This window comes from Nicotiana tomentosiformis, chromosome 6 (assembly GCF_000390325.3).
Source record: "Nicotiana tomentosiformis chromosome 6, ASM39032v3, whole genome shotgun sequence".
NCBI classification, from domain to species: Eukaryota; Viridiplantae; Streptophyta; class Magnoliopsida; order Solanales; family Solanaceae; genus Nicotiana; species Nicotiana tomentosiformis.
Window position 1 is genome coordinate 57,229,360 of NC_090817.1, and position 18,876 is coordinate 57,248,235.

General features: G+C 40.0%; 1 long non-coding RNA gene across 1 annotated transcript; it reads left to right on the forward strand.

Moving 5' to 3' along the window:
* The first annotated feature begins 14,892 nt into the window (after positions 1 to 14,892).
* LOC138894953 (uncharacterized) lies at positions 14,893 to 17,035 on the forward strand. The gene is made up of 2 exons (XR_011409140.1): positions 14,893 to 15,119; positions 16,859 to 17,035. It is a non-coding gene; the product is annotated as an uncharacterized lncRNA (long non-coding RNA).
* Positions 17,036 to 18,876: the final 1,841 nt, after the last annotated feature.

Here is an 18,876-nt window from a genome sequence, read left to right on the forward strand (position 1 = left end):
AAGGCCACAGAGAAAAAGAAATTAAAGAGCAAAACATATCCGAGAAGAGCCCCTACTCCATTTTAACACCCGCTTGCATATGGAAAGAGTCCACGCGATTGTAAGAATGTTTCGCCTAAGCTATCCGTGGAGTTTGGAGGAACCTGCAAAATAAAGAAAAGGTGAACTGCAAACCTTTGACATCTTCTTTTTCATACAAGTCCATAATCTCTTACTTACATGTGCCCTACCTAACTCTTCACGAGAAATTCATTGACAGTAATTGCATTCTGTGCATACATTTTAGGTGAAAACCAGTAGCCCCATATCCACCATTTTTCACATCATCTTATAGACAATTAGCATTATCCTAGTTGATGCAAATCACAAAAAGGCTGGGCGAGCATATAAGATTGCCTACAATTTTAAATTTTGCAAGCAACATTAGTCACAATGTTGCTGCTATTATTCGAGATGACCTTCTTTTTTGCTTATGATGAAAACGTCATCAATTTGGTATCCCATGGAATGAGCTGAATAGTAGATTCTAGAGTTACCTCACATGTCACACCAAGAAAATACTTTTTCTCATCTTATACAAATGTCGACTACGGAGTTTTAAAGATGGGCAATGCCAGTGAGGTTAAGGTCTTTGGTGTTGGCACAGTTTGTTTGAAAACTAGTAATTGTTCAACATTAGTTTTTCAGAATGTCAAGCATGCTCTAGACTTTCTTTTCAATTTGATCTCCGTAGGAAGATAAGACGATGAAGGTTATCATAATGCCCTCTTTAATGGCCAATGGAAGCTCACCAAGGGCTCATTAATAGTGGCTCGAGGAGTCAAGTCTTCTCATTTATATGTGATGCAAGACTCTATTCTTAGTGAATCCATAAATCTGGTGGAAAGTGACATTTTATCAGAATTGTGGCACAAGAGACCGAGTCATATGAGCGAGAGGGAAATTACGTATTTGGCTAAGAAAATTTTTCTTCCTGGAGTGAAACAAGCTCGTACTTCACCTGCTAACAGTTCAAGCACCTAGATACAAACTCCACTATATCTTTCTTCATTCTCCTCCACCAATAGTGCTACCTCAACTCCTTATACATCTTTGTAGCACCCGGATGAATGGAATACCATGAACTTTGGGCCTCCTCAAGAATCAACTCACGTAACCCATCTACATCGGGCACACAAATCCGACCCTGCATCCGCAACGCCCCATCATCTCCAATAGAAACCTCTTTGGCATCACCATGCTGAACCATGTCCTTAAGGATAAGCAAATGGGGGTCGTCATACTGACGCTCTCTGATGCGATCATATAAAGAAGACCGAGAAATCACACAAACTAGAACACGAATAGGCTCCAAAATATCTAACCTCACGAACTGATTGGCCAAAGCCTGAACATCTGATGCAAGAAGTCTCTTACCAACAGGAATATATGCAAGGCTGCCCATACTCACCGCCTTTCTACTCAAGGCATCGGCCACTACATCGGCCTTCCCAGGATGATACAAAATGGTAATATCATAGTCTTTTAACAGCTCCAACCAACTCCAATGCCTCAAATTTAGATCCTTTTGCTTGAACAAGTGCTGTAGACTTCATTGATTTGTAAATACCTCATAAGACACGCCGTAGAGATAATGCCTCCAAAGCTTCAATGCATGGACAATGGCTGCCAATTCTAAGTCATAAACGAGGTCGTTCTTCTCATGGGGCTTCAACTGGTGTGAAGCATAAGAAATCACTCTACCCTACTGCATCAACACACACCCAATATCAATCCGATAAGCATCACAATACAATGTATAAGAACCCGATGCTGAAGGCAAAAGCTAGAACTGGAGCTGTGGTCAAGGTAGTCTTGAGCTTCTGAAAGCTCTCCTCACACTCATCGGACCACCTGGATGGGGCACCCTTCTGGGTCAACCTAGTCAAAGGTGAAGCAATAGACGAGAAACCCTCCACGAAGCAGTGATAATATCCGGCCAAGCCAAGAAAATTCCGAATCTCAGTAGCTGAAGATGGTGTGGGCCAACTCTGAAGCACCTCAATCTTCTTTGGATCCACCTTGATATCCTTACCAGACACCACGTGCCCCAAGAACACCACCGAACTGAGCCAAAACTCACACTTGGAGAACATAGCATAAAGCTTCTCATCCCTCAATGTCTATAGTACAATCCTCAAATGTTGTGCATGCACCTCCTGGCCACGTGAGTACACCAGGATATCATCAATAAATACTATGACAAACGAATCAAGATATGGCTAGAATACACTGTTCATCAGATGCATGAATGCTGCTGGGGCATTTGTCAGCCCAAAAGACATCACTAGGAACTCTTAGTGACCATAGCGGGTCCTGAATGCCGTCTTTAGAATATCAAAATCCCGAATCTTCAACTGGTGATAGCTAGACCTCAAATCAATCTTCGAGAACACTTTAGCTCCCTGCAGCTGGTCAAATCAGTTATCAATGGGCGGCAAAGGATACTTGTTCTTAATCGTAACTTTGTTCAACTGCTTATAGTCAATGCACATTCGTATAGTACCATCCTTCTTCTTCCCAAACAGAACTGGTACACCCAAGGCAACACACTAGGCCTAATGAACCCCTTATCAAAAAGCTCATGAAGCTGCTCTTTCAATTCCTTCAACTCTGCTGGTGCCATACGATACGGAGGAATAGAAATAGGCTGAGTGCCCGACACCAAATCAATACCAAAATTAATGTCGGGTGGCATGCCCGACATTTGCAGGAAACACATCCGGAAAGTCTCGCACTACCGGAACAGAATCAATAGTAGGAGTATCAGAACCACCATCCCTCACAAAAGCCAAATATGCCATACATCCCTTCCCAACCATCCGTTGGGCCTTCAGATGTGAAATCACCCTACAGGGAATGTAGTCCAGAGAACCTCTCCACTCGATCCTAGGCAACCCCGGCATCGCCAACGTCACGGTCTTAGCGTAACAATCCGAAATAGCATGACATGGGGACAACCAATCCATGCCTAGAATCACGTCAAAATCAACCATACTAAGCAATAAGAGATCAATTCTCGTCTCCACTCCCCCAATGCTCACCACACACGACCGATACACACGGTCCACAATAATAGAATCTCCCACCAGCGTAGATACATGAACATGCAAAACTAAGGAATCATGGGGCATATCCAAAAAATGAGCAAAATACGATGATACATATGAATAAGTGGAACCAGAGTAAAATAATATGGAAGCATCCATGTGGCATACTGAGACAATACCTATGATCACTGTATCTGAAGCAACGACCTCTAACCTGGATGGAAAAGCATATCATCGAGCATGACCGCCACCTGATCAGCCTCCCCCTCTAGGGCAACCTTTAGCTGCCTGAGCCCCACCCCGAGCTGGCTGAGCGGGTGGTGAAGTAACTAGTGCGGAAGTCATAACTTGATCCTTATGCTAAACTGGACCTCCCAAGAGACGGGGACAATAGTTCCTCACATGTCCAAACTCTCCACACTCGAAGAAACTCCGATCCATCAATGGATGTGGAGACTTAATCGGACCTCGAGAACCAAAATAACTGCTAGAAGGAACTGGTACCGATGAATTCTAAACTGATGGAGCACGGTATGAACTTTGAGCTGGGAGGGAACTGAGAGATGACTGACCTGAACGAGCACTATATGAACTATGGCTAGCTGATGCACCACGATGAACTGGACGAGCCATCTGAGCGGGTCTATAAGGACAACCCTTGCTGTGGTGGGACAGTCCTCCAGATGAGGCACTACTGAAACTACCCGAACCATGAGGCCTCCTGGCCTCCCTTTCCTAATGATCTTAACTACAAACCTGCTCTAGCCGCCTAGCAATATCAACCACCTTGTCAAACCTAGCACCTGATGCAACCTCCTGAATCATGATGAAGCACGGTCCATAGTTGAGGCCATCAATGAACCTCCTAATTTGCTCTCTCTCGGTGGGGACTAACCATACCGCATGACTAGCCAACTCTGAAAATCTCATCTCATACTGGGTCACTGATATATATACCTCCTAGCGTAGTTGCCCAAACTACATACACAACTCCTCCCTGCGGGTCTGTGGAACAAACTTCTCTAAGAAGAGAATTGAGAACTCATGCCACGTAAGTGGTGCAGTGTCGGCTGGCCTGCTCAACTCATAGGCCTCCCACCATCTGAAGGCTGCCCCCGACAGTTGAAAAGTAGTAAATGAGACTCCACTAGTCTCCAGAATACCCGCCGTGTGAAGGATCCACTGGCATCTGTCTAAGAAATCCTGAGCATCCTCTGACTCAGCCCCACTGAACTCTGGAGGCCTGAGCCTCCAAAATCGCTCTAGCCTCTTCTGCTCCTCGTCACTCATAGGTGGACAACCCTGGGCTTGAGCAACTGCGACCGACTGGGCTGGTAGTACCCCTGGTGTCTGAAGTCTCTGAACCACCTGCTCTGGAATACGGGCGGCACGAGTTTGAGCACCTCTCCCGGCCTGAGAAATGGATGGTGCAGCCAGAACTGAAACCACCTTAGCAAGGCTAGTTCTTACCGTCAATATATGGGGCAGAGTCTCTTGAAGGCCTGGAATCACAATGGGCACAACTAGTGCCTGAGCTGGTCCCACCAGCTCAACCACATCTGGTATCTGCTCCTGAGCTGGAGCAACTGGTGCCTCCACAGGTGCTTCTCTAGCTACTGTACGAGCTGCACCTTTTCCTCTACCGCGGCCCCGGACTCTCGCGACCCTCGCTGGTGGTACTAGTGGCCTTCCGCCCGATCCAGTCGCACGTATCCTCACTATCTGTGAGAGAATAGAATAATCAAAGTTTAGTTTCCTGAATCAACAAATCCGCACAATAAGAATACAAGATAGTGAAGTTTCTTAATGGTTTGGTAGCCTTTCGAAGATAAGTACAGACATCTCCGTACCGATCTGCAAGACTCTACTAAACCTGCTCATGACTCGTGAGACCTATGTACCCTAGGCTCTGATACCAACTTGTCACGACCCAAATCTTAACATGTCATGATGGCGCCTATCATATTACTAGGCAAGCCGACAATCACAAAATAACTACGCATTTTAAATTAAAGAAAGATGTAATAAGCTTAACAGAGAAAAAACTCATAAATAACCGATAAGAATAACTGCGACTCAACTACAAAATTCCCAAAATCTGGATGTCACCGAGTACATTAGTTACTAAGTGTCAATAAAGTCTAAATATCTAATACAACTGTCTGAAAGATAGAACAATACTAAATAAACTGAAAGGAATGAGAGTCGAGATCTGCTGGCGTCATAGCAGCTACCTCAATAATCTCCAAGTAGATACTGCACCAAGTCTAGCAACCGCCGTATCCTGATGTACCTGGATCTACACACGAAGTGCAAAGTGTAGTATGAGTACAAACGACCCAATGTACTCAATAAGTAACAAGACTAAACTTGGGCTGAAAGCATTAACGAGTTTAGAAAGGTACAATCCAGATCCAGAAAATAACAGTACATATATATAACAGGGAAATGACAGTAATAACTCCGATAAATCCCATAATCAATTCGTACACAGTACAAAATTCAAGTTCAGCAATTTAAGTTCAATACTGATAAAATATGCCAAGTATAGCTAGCATGAGGAATGTTACATCTCTATGTCTACATGTCACATGTAATGCATCACAGTGATAAACTCATGTACTCACACTCTCAGAGTACTCAACCTCACTGTCTCACACTCCCACTCATCACTCTCAATCACTCAGCACACTCAATCACTCAGCACTGTACGGTACGTGCGCTCACTGCTGGTATGTCAGATTCCGGAGAGGCGGATCCCGCCCAAGAGCTAATATAAAGCCAATATGGCTTGTTGCGGCGTGTATCCCGATCCCATAATAATAGATAAAGCCTATAAGGCCTGCTGCGGTGTGCAGCCCAATCCATAATAATAATATATAAAGCCAATAAGGCCTGCTTTGGCGTGCAACCCGATCTACAACATCACTCACAACACCGCTCTGAAGCCCCAACTTGGTCATCAATCTCTCCAGTCTCACGGGGTCACATAACTCATGTCACTCACCCCAAACAATAATAACGTGATGTAACTGTGAAAGATAACAGAGACTAAGATATGATATGAAATTTAATGAATATGACTGAGTACAAAATGGCAACTTAAGCTATTAAATCCACATCAGTAATGACCTCAATGGGTCCCAACAGAATAAGCACATAGCCTAAACAGGATTTCTAGCATGAATCACAACTTAATTACTCTAACACGTAGAAGTTACATGGATAGAACAAGATTAGGTAACTACACAATACCACAAAATCAACCAAATCATAAACACCATGGTGCACGCCCACACGTCCGTCACCTAGCACGTGGGTCACCTCAACACCAACCATATGACATGAAATCTAGGGATTCATACCCTCAGTACTAAGTTTAGAAGGGTTACTTACCTCAAAGTGCGCAACTCAATGCTCCAACAAACCCTTACCTCGCAAATCGACCTCCGAACGACTCGAATATAGCCACAAACAAATTAATATAGTCAATACAAGCTATAGGAATCGATCCCATATGATAAAGCTAAGTTCTTTAACCAAATTCAAAAAGTCAACCCCGTGCCCATGCCTTGGAACCCGACAAAATTCACAAAATCTGAACATCCGTTCAATAACGAGTCCAACCATACCAAAATCATCCAATTCCGACCACAAATCAAACCTCAAATCTTACTCTCCAATACATGGGTCAAAAATCCCCAAATTCTAACTTAGATTCATGATAAATAGGTGAAATAATCAATAGGTATTCAAAATACATGGACAAAAGTGATCAAAATACTTACCTCTTCAATCTAGGTGAAAATCTCTCTAAACATCGCCTCAATCCGAGCTCCCAAAGTCTAAAAATGAAGAAAATACTCCAACTATCATTTATATCTATTATGCCAGCGAAACCGCACCTGCAGTCATGACCTCCACTTCTGTAGAACCGCTTCTGCGGTCACACGTCCGCATTTGCGGGAAACACTAGACACTCGACCAGCCGCATCTGCGGCCCAAAATCACGCACATGCGAGACCGCTTTTGCGGCCCCTAGCCCGCATCTGCGGATCTAGGCCAAGCCGCCAAGCTCTGCACCTGCAGACTCCTCATCGCAGAAGCACCTTCGCTTCTGCGGAAAATCACCCGCTTTTGCGGTCTTCACTGCCTACCCTTTAGAACGCTTTTGTTACCCAAGCGCCGCACCTGTGGTACTGCATCTGCGGCCACTCCTACCGTAGGTGCGAACGCACCATAACTGATCACACCAGCACTTACACAAGTCCAAAATTCAATCCGTTTTTAATCCGAATCATACCCGAGGCCCCCGGGACCCCATCCAAACATATCAACTCATCCTAAAACATCATACAAACTTATTCGAGGCCTCAAATCACATCACAAACATGTATCACACTCCAATTCAAGCCTAATGAACTATTGATCTTCCAATTTCTAAAACAAATGTCGAAACCAACTCTCCAAACCTTCAACTTTCCAACATTCGCTAATTCAATCCAAAACCAACTACGGACCTCCAAATCAATATTCGGACACACTCCTAAGTGCAAAATCACCATACGGAGCTATCAGAACCTTCAAAACTCCATTCCGGAGTTGTTTACTCATAAGTCAATATTCGCTCGACTCTTTTAACTTTGGCTTCCAACCTTGGGAATAAGTGTTTCATATCAAAAAATCCCCAGAACCAAACTAACCACCCTGTCAAATCACACAATAACAAATGAACATAGAATAAGCAATACATGGGGGAACGTGGCTACAATACTCAAAATAACTAGCCGAGTCGTTACACCCGAGGGATCAGATGAGTTTCAAACGTGTTTCGGAAAGATTTTTGAGTTGAAATAGAATTGCTGGTGTGCTGGTGCTCTGATATCGCAATTAAAAGCACCAGCCTCATAATTACGAAGTGAGAAGGGGTGGTCAGATGTTGCAAATGCGACTTTCCCCCTTCACATTTGCAAAGTCAGCATGCCCGAGTTGGGGTCGACCACATGGTCTCTTTTGCGAAAGATGTCAGCCTCGCAATTGCAAAGACATTGTCGCAATTGTGACTTATGAAGAGTCTATCAGTGTTCGTAATTGCGAACCCAATGTCGTAAATACAACACCTACAACTGAAAAAAAGGGCTGGGAGTCGGGATTGTATCTCATTTTCTCTCATTTTAGAACCTAGGCTCGGTATGAGGCAATTTGGAGAGGGAATGTTCATCTACAAACATGGGTAAGTGATTATAATTAATTTCCAACTATATTTCATGATTATATCTTTGATTTAACATCAAATTTATGATAATCAATGAGGAAAATTGGGGATTGTTGTCAAAGTTTTGAAAAATGAAGATTTGAGTTTTGAGAGTCAATTTGGACTAAGATTTGAAAACAAAACACATATATGGACTCATGGGGTTATATGTAATGACCCGACTGGTCGTTTTGAGAGTTGTATCCCAATTCCCACATTTACTACTCATTTTGTACATTATAACTGCTATGTGACTTGCCGGGGTAGTTGGTTCGAGTCTGGAAAAGTTTCAGAAAGAGTTGAGACACTTAGTCTCAAGGTTGGAAGCTTAAGTTGAAAAGGTTGACCGGATATTGACTTATATGTAAACGACTCCGAAATGGAGTTTTGATGGTTCCGTTAGCTTTGTTGGGTGATTTTGGACTTAGGAGCATGTCCGGATTGTGATTTGGACTTCTATAGTTGAATTAGACTTGAAATGGCAAAAGTTTGAAATTTAAAAGGTTGACCGAGAGTGAACTTTGTGGTTACCGGGCTCGGATTGGGGTTCTGGGAGTTGGAGTAGGTTCGTGGCATCATTTGTGACATGTGTGCAAAATTTGAGGTCAATCAGACGTGATTTGATAGGTTTCGGCGTCGTTTGTAGAAGTTGGAATCTCCTTAGTTTCAATAGGCTTGAATTGGGGTGCGATTCGTGTTTTGATATTTTTTGAGGTGATTCGGGGGCTCAACTAAGTTCGTATCGTGTTTTAAGATTTGTTGGTATGTTTGGTTGATGTCCCGAAGGCCTAGGGTGGAGTTCGGATGGTTAACAGATTGAATTTGGCTTAAGTGTTATATTGAGGTGCTGCAGATCTGGTGTCATCGCACCTGCGGTGGGATTGGCCGTAGGTGCGGAGCCATAGAAGTGGCTAAGCTTGCACAGCTGCGAAGGGGAGGAAAGTCACTAGGGGTCGCAGGCGCGGAAATTTTCCGCAGATGCGCATCCGCATCTGCCCGAGGTCGACCGCAAAAGCAGATTTGGACGGACAACATGGGAGTCGCAGAAGCGGGGAATGGTTCGCATATGCGGTACCAAAGGTGCGAAGCTGGGACCGCAAGTGTGCTTGGTTCGGCTGTTAAGTGAGTTTCGAAGAAGTGAGTTTTGCTCCGCAAAAGCGGAAGCGCATGTGCGAGCCCAGGCTCCGCAGGTGCAGAAATGCCTGGGCTGTGTATTAAAATGAGGGTTCCGAGATTTTCTTCATTTTTGAACATTCCAACCTAGGGATTAGGTGATTTTGAGAGGAATTCCGAAGGTATTCTTGAGATAAGTCACTTGTAGTTTAATTTGTTAAATAATTATGTTTCCCCATTGATTTTCCCACCTAGATTGTGTGGTTTTGAGGTGTAAATTAGAAATTTGAGGCTAGGGATTTGGAGAGTTTAATTTGGGAATTTGAGTGATGATTTGGTGTCGGATTTTGATAATTTTGGTATGGTTATACCCGTGGTTGAATAGGTTTTCGGATTTTATGACTTTATCGGATTTCGAGACGTGGGCTCGGGGCATGCACCGTAGGAATTATGACTTAGTCAATTCCATGGAGCTAAATAGTTGAAAAATCTGTTGTTATCCGTATATTCTCCATGTGTTATAGAAATTGAACTGTAAATCATGTTTATACTATGTGTTGGCACGGTAGGGACCCATAGAGGTCATGTACATGTTGAATCATCTACTAAATTGTTGTTTTGTACTCAGTCACAGTTTTACTTGCATATTATATCTCAGTCTCTATTGTTCATTATTGATACATCATATCATTGCTTTTTGGGCTGATTATTATGATTACTGAGAGCCCGAGAGACTGGAGAGGTTGATGACTGAGTGAGGCCGAGGGCCCGATTTTTGTGAGGATATTATGGGATCAGGCTGCATGCCGCAACATGTTTTATTGATTTGTGCCATGATTGGCTTATTATAGCGCTTGGGCTGAATGAGCCATCCAGAGTCTGCACACCCACAGTGAGCGCAATGGATTTATATTGAGGGATGGATCTTCCCTGGGCATGGATCTTGCCCGAATCATTTATATTTAGGGATGGATTTTCCCTGGGCCAGATTGGCCTTATACAGTACTGAGTGACTGACTGTCAGTCGATACATATATATTTGGGATGGATCTTCCCTGGGATGGATTGGCCATATACAGTACTGAGTTTTGATGTTGTTATGTGTAATTTGAGGCATCGAGTAGGTCCATGTTATGTGGGACTTGTTGGTATGTTTGGACGGAGTCCCAAGGGTCTCGGGCGTGTTTTAGATATAATTCAAACAATTTTTCTCCATGTTTATGTTGCTGGTTTTTGCTGTTACCTGTTGCTTCTTATGTTCTTCGCAATTGCAAAAGTTCAGCCGCGATCGCGAAGTGTGTTTTGGTCTACTGTGAATTTGTTCTTCGCGTACGCGATATATGGAACACGTTTGCGAAAGGTTAGGTGATTGTGTTTCGCGTTCGCAATGTTGTGTCGCGTTCGCGTTGTGGAGCTGAAGTTGGAGGTCATGTCTTCAATTACACGAAGGTCTGGTTCTGCTGTGCATCACGTTCGCGAGGTCTGTGCCGCAAATGCATAAGGTCATTTTGTGGAGGTAAGTGTTTGTTCATCGCGAATGTGAGAGTCCGTCCACGTTCGTGAAGTGTATACCTGGAGCAGTGTATAAGGTACTCTATTTCGAAGGCTTTGCTTATTTTATCACATTTTGAATTGGGGAGCTCGGATTTGGGAGATTTTTGAGGCGATTTTCACCACATGGATTGGGGTAAGTGTTTTATACTCGGTTTCGATTATATTTCATGAATCTATCTTCGATTTTGGCATTTAGATTATGAATTTTAAAGAGAAATTGGGAGTTTTTGTCTAAACTTTCCTAAAGTGAATTTTTGAGTTTTGAACATCGATTCGAACTAGGATTAGAGTGAAATTAGTATGGTTTGACTCATAATTGAATTGGTTGTTGGATTTTGTGAGTTTTGTTGGGTTCCGAGGTGTGAGCCCGGGTTTGACCTTTTGGTTGACTTTGAGTATTTGATTAAAGATTCAACCTTTATCGTTTGTGTTTACTTCCTATTGCATTGTTTGATGATTTTGAGTTGCTTTTGGCTAGTTTTGAGCCGTTTGGAGGTCGATTTGAACGGGATGGTATTTCTAGTGCATCGATTTGGCTTGTTTGAGGTAAGTGTCTTGCCTAACATTGTTGGGTGAATTTTTTCTAATAATTGATATTGTTTGCTACATGCGGGGGTGATGCATATATGAGGTGACGAGCGTATATGCATGTGCCGTGGTTAAACATGCTCGGGGGTAAATTAGACGATTATTTGTGCCTTGTAGAATTATGTGACTTTCTTATTTCATGCCTTACTTGACTTCTAGATTTCTAAGAATATGAAGTTAAATGCTAGAAACCATGATTTAGCTTATTATAATTTGATTAATATTTGACAGACTTTTTTGAAATTATGGAGGTGCTAAATTTGGTCATCATTATACGTAATCATAAATATATCGCTACAACCGTTATTCTTGAGATATTGGATTCTATACTTGAGTTGAAGATTATTTTGAGACTTGTTGAAATACTTGAACAATAAGGTTCTTGCGGTTTATTGAATTGTTATGGGCTTGAAAGCTGTGATTGATGTTCATTTGGAATATTCGCTTAATAACTCTTCTTGATGTTATTCATGCTTCCTACCTTACTTGTTATTGATATACATGTGCTTGGTGAGGAAGAGTGTAAAGAATGAAGGTGGTGCCGTCCCATTGCATATACATTATCATGTGAGGAAGAGTGTAAAGCACGAATGGTGATGCCATGCCATTTCATATATATTATCATGTGAGGAGGAGAGTAAAGCACGAAGGGTGATGCCGTGCCATTTTATTTACATTATCATATGAGGATGAGAGTAAAAGCACGAAGGATGATATTGTGCCATTGTTTTTATATTATCACGTCTTCATGGCACGAAGGGTGTTTTCGTGCAGGCGAGGAAGAGAGACATGCATTATGTTGTGATATCTTTTCCTTGTGTATACATTCATGCCTTTATCTTGAGCTGTTACTATCATACCTATTTTTTCTATGTAACTTGTCGTTGTTGTTCTGTCTTAGTCCTCTATCTCAGTTGTTGTTGTGTTGTCCATGCCTTCTATATGTTTAACTTGCAAATATCATGCTTTCCTTCTTGTCTGTCATATCTACATCTATGTCATTTCTCATTTGTTGCACTTTCGTATAAGCCTTCTACAATGTTAGTTATTCATGCCTTCCATTTGTTAGCTTATAAAGATCATGCTTTCCTTCATGTTTGTTATATCTGTATCTAAGCTTACTACCATGTTAGTTATTCAAATTTATGTCCCTCTATCTTAAATGCTATCATTACTTCTATGTCTCCTATCAAGTCTGTTACTGTTTCCCATATGCACTGCGTTGTTCGTTATTGCTTCCAGTGTATATCCCACTTTATTGTTATTGTTATTGGTATTTCTTTCACCTGGTTGTTACTGTTATATATATGCTCAGTGAGGAAGAGATAAATGCACGAAGGGTGTTGCCGTGCCAATTGATTTGACTTACATTCATATATTTGGTGAGGATGAGATAAATGCATGAATGGTGTTGCCGTGCCATTTGATTTGATATATTGAGTACATTTCTCACACTATAAAAGTTATGAATTTACTACCGTGGATTTTTGGTTATCGCTTTAAGGAAAGGATTATTCGTGATATTGAGGAAAATTGACTGTGATTTATTCTAGTAATCATTTACTGCTTCACATATTTGTTTCTTGCACTCTTTAATGTTACGTTCTAGTATTGTTCTATTGCTAGTCTACTGCACAGGTTATACCACTGAGTATATTTTAATTAAAAAGCCTTGTCACTACATCACCGAGGTTAGACAAGATACTTACTGGGTACATGGGGTCGGTTCTACTCATACCACACTTCTGCACCTTGCGTGCAGATTTTGGAGCTGGAGTTGTTGTGTAAAGTGGGAGCTGGCATTGAAGATGTACCTGCGTTCCGGCTATAACTCCCACTTGTCCTTGGTAGCTTTAGATTTCGCTAATTTGTTTATGTAGACTTCGAACAGATGATGTATTTATTTCGTACCAGCTTATAAATTCTAAGTCTTAAAAGTTCATGATTGATATTCCCAGTCCTTGGGATGTTGTATGGAATCCAGATATATAATTTGTTGATCACTTTTATTTTATTAGAATTGTGTTTACTGTAATTTATTGACCTAGCGGGTTGGGTTAGGTGCCATCACGACCTTTTGCCAGACCTTATCTCAACTGTTGGATCACACATATCCAACGGTCTCTATTTTTCCCCTAATAATCATTTTTATCAATTCTCACCTTCTAAAAAATTGGAGAGGTTGATCAAGAGATCCAACAGCTCAAATTCAATCTTTCATTTTTAATACTTAGAGACCCTAAACCCTATGCATTCACAACCCAACCGGTCGCCTCTCTTTCCCAGTTCTATCTCTTTTCTCTCATCCCCATCAACCCCGTCAATCATAAATCCTAGAAAAAATTTGTGCAAGATTACAGATTCAAACCCCAAATCACTCAATCTGTCCCCTAATCCGTGAATGTAGACGATTACTTCCGTTTTCATCACTAAATTTCAAATCCCCCAAATTGAACCCTAGACCTAAAAGATGCTACTGAAAATCGCATGTTCTTCGTTTGATCTTTCAAATCAATGGCATGCATGGTTGTTCATCTCCGATTTCATCATTGTCATTCTTTATCCAAAGGTCAAATGCAGTGATCTCTGAATATTAGGGCTTGACCGGCAGTCCAAAGGCTTCAACGGTCGACCTTGGTGTCTAGGTAATTTGTGATGTTTTCACCTCCGTTCTTCACTGATTTCACCCCTATTCTATCATCATCTTACTTTCGTCACTTTTCACTACTGATTTGAAATCAACCCGAACCCTAAGACTTGAATGCCACTATAAAAGGGGCATTAAATATCCTCACCTAACACACATCTAATACTATCTGAAAACACGAAAGAAAGAAAGAAAAGAATTAAAGGTTAAGGTTTCCTCACTAAGTACTCTCTAATCTTTCTGTTTTCTTTCTCTTCTTCAGGTTGAGTTCGATTGCTGTATTGGTCTTGAGTTTGGATCCCTACACTACAAGAAAAGGGACTTTTAGTGGCGACATTTGGTGGAGACTATAGAAGTCACACCTAAAATTAAGGATTTAGTGGCGAGTAATCTAATTCCGAGGTCGTTTACTCAAAAATCACACCTTAGTAAATTCTTCCAACTTAAAGCTTCCGAAATTAGAATTTTCTTTCCAAATCAACTCCGAACTTCCCGAAATTCAATTCCGACCATACGTACAAGTCATAATACTCGAAGTGAAGCTACTCATGGTCTCAAACCGCCGAACGACGCACTAGAGCTCAAAATGACCGGTCGGATCGTTACACAATCGTAAGTAGTTTGGGGTTGAAGCCTAATTGTTGTTTTATTCTGTTTGGTGTATTAAATTAATTGCTATCCTCCTATGCCAAAAACATGGATATCAAATTTCATATTATATATGAATACACAAAGATTATTATTGATTATGAGTGGATCTGATTAATTACCAGGAATTGGATGAGATGATGAAACGATTAAAGGAAATGGAAGATGAAGTTGCTGCTCCCTGTGAGATGCAAGCCAAAGTTGAGAAAGAATGGTGTTGTTCAAGGTCCTTTTTTACTTTCTTCTTGTCATGATTTCTAATTTGATATATTTCTTTTTTATATTTTGGTGTCAATACCTGAAATCCTACTAATATGTTTGATAGTCTGAAAAGTTCTATAAAACCATAATTACCCCTTTGAAAGTTTTTGTTTTTCAATTCACTAGAATGCCATGTTGTCTAACCCTTTGATTCTTTAGTTTTTTATTTTGCATGTACTTTGATGTCTAATCTGCTCTGTCTGTCTTATTGTGGTGTTTTATTCTATGTTGGTTCTTTTCTGGGTATGGGACTTGAAATCAGTGCTTCTTTAGTTGATTTTGGACACAAACCTGTTTCATTATTTGTGATATAATATTTTCCTCCATTATTTACGAGTAAGTTGTTGGGGATATTTATTTTCTTGTGTTGTAGTTTTCTGCTCTTCTTGGCAATGAATATATATGGTTAAGCTAACTGATAAGCCTTTGTTTCTCCTAGAAGTCAGAGTTACATAGTTAATCACTCGAGATCCTTATCAACAAGAAATATACAATTTGCATCATTCTTTATTGAGGAACAAAGAATGAGAAATAGGCACGTAATTGTAATACTTCTTTAATGATTTAATTGTGAGCTTGAAAAATCTTGAGTAAGGTCTTGTTTATAATACCCTCCACCATATGATATTTATGATTTTTGCTTTTGTGTTGATGGCATTTGCTGAACACCCTCCACCATAATATTTTGAATCTGTCATTTTTGATGGTGAATGCTTGATACTCTATTTGCGGTGCATCTCACTACTGATTTCAATTGATCGCATAGTATTTTGAAGGATTTGTGGATTGGTTTAGTCGAGTTTGATGAAATGGCGTAACCTATTACTAACTTCTGTTTTATCAAAATCTTTGCTGGTCAAATTGTCCCTTTGCTTGGTCAGTTAGGGAAGTGTGGATTACATTCTTGTTGTTTATTTCTTTTTTCTCGGAGTTGATTGAATTACAACTAGTATAATTAATATTTTTGCATATTTGTAATACATCCTTGTTTATAGTCCATGTAACATGGTCCATTTGTAGATATTGTGGCAACTAAGGGTTGAATATTGACTCCAATGATTTTAGTCGTGGGGGATTAAGCTTCTTGTCTAGTGGGTGTAGGGTAACTTTATGGTTTATTTCTGCTATGAGCGTAAGAAAATAAAAAAATAACTCTAGCTATGTGAAATTTTATTTCTTGCTGCATTTATTTTGTGCCTAGCTACTTCGTGACACATTTTATACAACGACCTTGACACAAGAGTACCTAAGCATTGAATGAGAGTGTGATAACATTACTTTTATGAATTGCTTGTCTTAGAGTGTGTCACATTGTCTAGAAAGTTAAGAAAAATGCTTATGTGCTGAAGTTATGATAAATCGCATAAATAGCATGTAGCACACAAGTAATAATGTTGTACACTAGTAACATGTCCGAAGATGGACAACTTGTAGAAAATAATTACCTTATTGTTGAGGAATACCATTTTCTTTTTCTGTTTTTTATTTCATTAAAGTAATTTGATAAGGGTGGATCTACTCGATTGACTATATTATATAGAGATGTTAATTGTTTTAACATAAACTTTGCTTGGTCATATTGTCCTTCGCACTCTTATTAAATGTGTTTCATAATCATCTACAATAATGTTATCTTGGACACCTTTTGACATTATATTATGAGAAATGTCAAAGTGATCATGTATTTTTTTCCCTTCATAACAGGAACAAGGCTCTCAAATATTACAAATGTCGTCGACCAAGGAGTTTGAAGGCGCTTAGTGTTTTATTTTCTAGACATTATTATATGCGTACAATGACAATATGAACAATAAAGTATTGTATAGTATTTTATTAACTTTTTAGTAATGGAAGTATTTATAATATTTAGCTTGAGAAATATTTTTGGTGTTTGTCGAATAATATGGATGCTTTTGGTGTTGTAGGCAATTAATAGAAATCTATTTGTGTATTGGTTTTCGGAAGTTAGGTCGCATCTGAAATCTATTAGAAATTTTGGCTATTGTAGTTTGAAAGAAAAAGTGGTTTCAGTGGCGACTGAAGCTTGTCACAAATGCTATTAGTTTTTGTAGCGACTAAGATCGCCACTATACATCAAGAATTGTGGCGACTAAAGATGCTACTGGAAGGTATAATGTTTTAGTGGTAACTTTAGTCGCCACCAAAGGTTATTCTTCTAACATCTCTTTTTGTGAAACTCTTTTGTAGCATATTTATTTAGTTTTAGTGGCGGGTAAAGTCGCTACAAATATGTCCCATTTAGTTACGGTTGTTGAAATACTTGAACATTTAGTTACGGTTGTTGTTGCAACAACCTTGTAGTCGCCACTAAAGGTATTTTGTGGCTACTTTTGGGGCATTTGTAGCGACTTAAGTCGCCACAATAAGACAGATTTCTTGTAGTGCTAAATGGCTATAGAACACTTCTTACTTGGTTTGCTGCTATGCAGAAGGTCAGTGCCCACTAAACCTTCCTTTACTTTTGAATTAGTCATGTGGATCTGTGTTCATCGTTTTTCCATCGTTTATGTTAGTTATTGATGACATGAAATTGTGTTTGTTATGACCAGTCTTTGCATGCTATTTCCATTATTAACATAGGAATTTTTTGATTGAAATATACTATATTGATACTGTTATTGAATCTGCGTAATTGATAATTATCTTTCATGATTCAATTAGTAAAAATAATTCTAAACTAAGTAATATTTTTGTCATCAACCTTACTAAACTTTTGTGATTAAGTTAAGATTAATTTTTGTACATAATTTACCTCTATTAGTTGAACAATGATATTAGGTCAACTGAAATCATGCTCTTAAACTCTTCTTTATGTTTCTGTATCTCTAGATTATTTGACCCTCTTACTTGTGGCATTATGTTGGTCTTATAAGTGGATTCCCTGTATTTTATGCCTTGTAGCCTGTCTACTTTCGTAGTCTCAGCTGATAAAATATGATAACCTGCTAGTTCTGCATGTCCAGCAATCTGTGTATAGCTGTTATTCTTGGACTCTGTTAAGGCTTTATTAAATCCCCTATTAACAATGTTGTATGCAATATGTTAGCTAGGTAACTAGTTCTAAAATGAGACCCTTAAGCTCGTCTTGAGAACACTGTTAACTTTTTAACACCAAACCATCTTCATGTTTGTGCTATGATATTTTGCCTTAGTTCTAGGAACATGATTGTGCCATTTATGATTTGTCTGGACTTTAGTCAGTGCCCTGTCCATGCTATTATAATAGAATGATTTGTGTATGCTTCTTATGATAATTGGAAACAATAGAGATCATGCAATGAACTCTGTCAGTATGTTAGAAGATCTGAATGTGATTAATCTCTGCAATGAATGCCATTTCCTGATTGTTTGAGCCCTGCTATATGAAGCTCTTTGTTGTCTTGACTCTCCTTAGTTTCTACACCTTAATTCACACTTGTTGTATTAGTACTACTGTGCCCATAGGGTATTTCATGACAGTAGCTTGAAGAAGTTTATCCTTGCATCTTTGTGCTCACATGTATAGTCCTAATCTTTCGATGGTAATAAAATAGTTTGAGTAAGTGATTCTACATAAGAGACAGACCTTGATGAGATGTTCTTGTTGAATGATTTTGACTGTTAAGCTGAGCCATGATGCTGTAAAAATCTATACATAGACTCATAAGCTAAGTGTTGTTAGTGAATTTCTTTACCTATCCAAGTGTTAGTGTACTGTAACT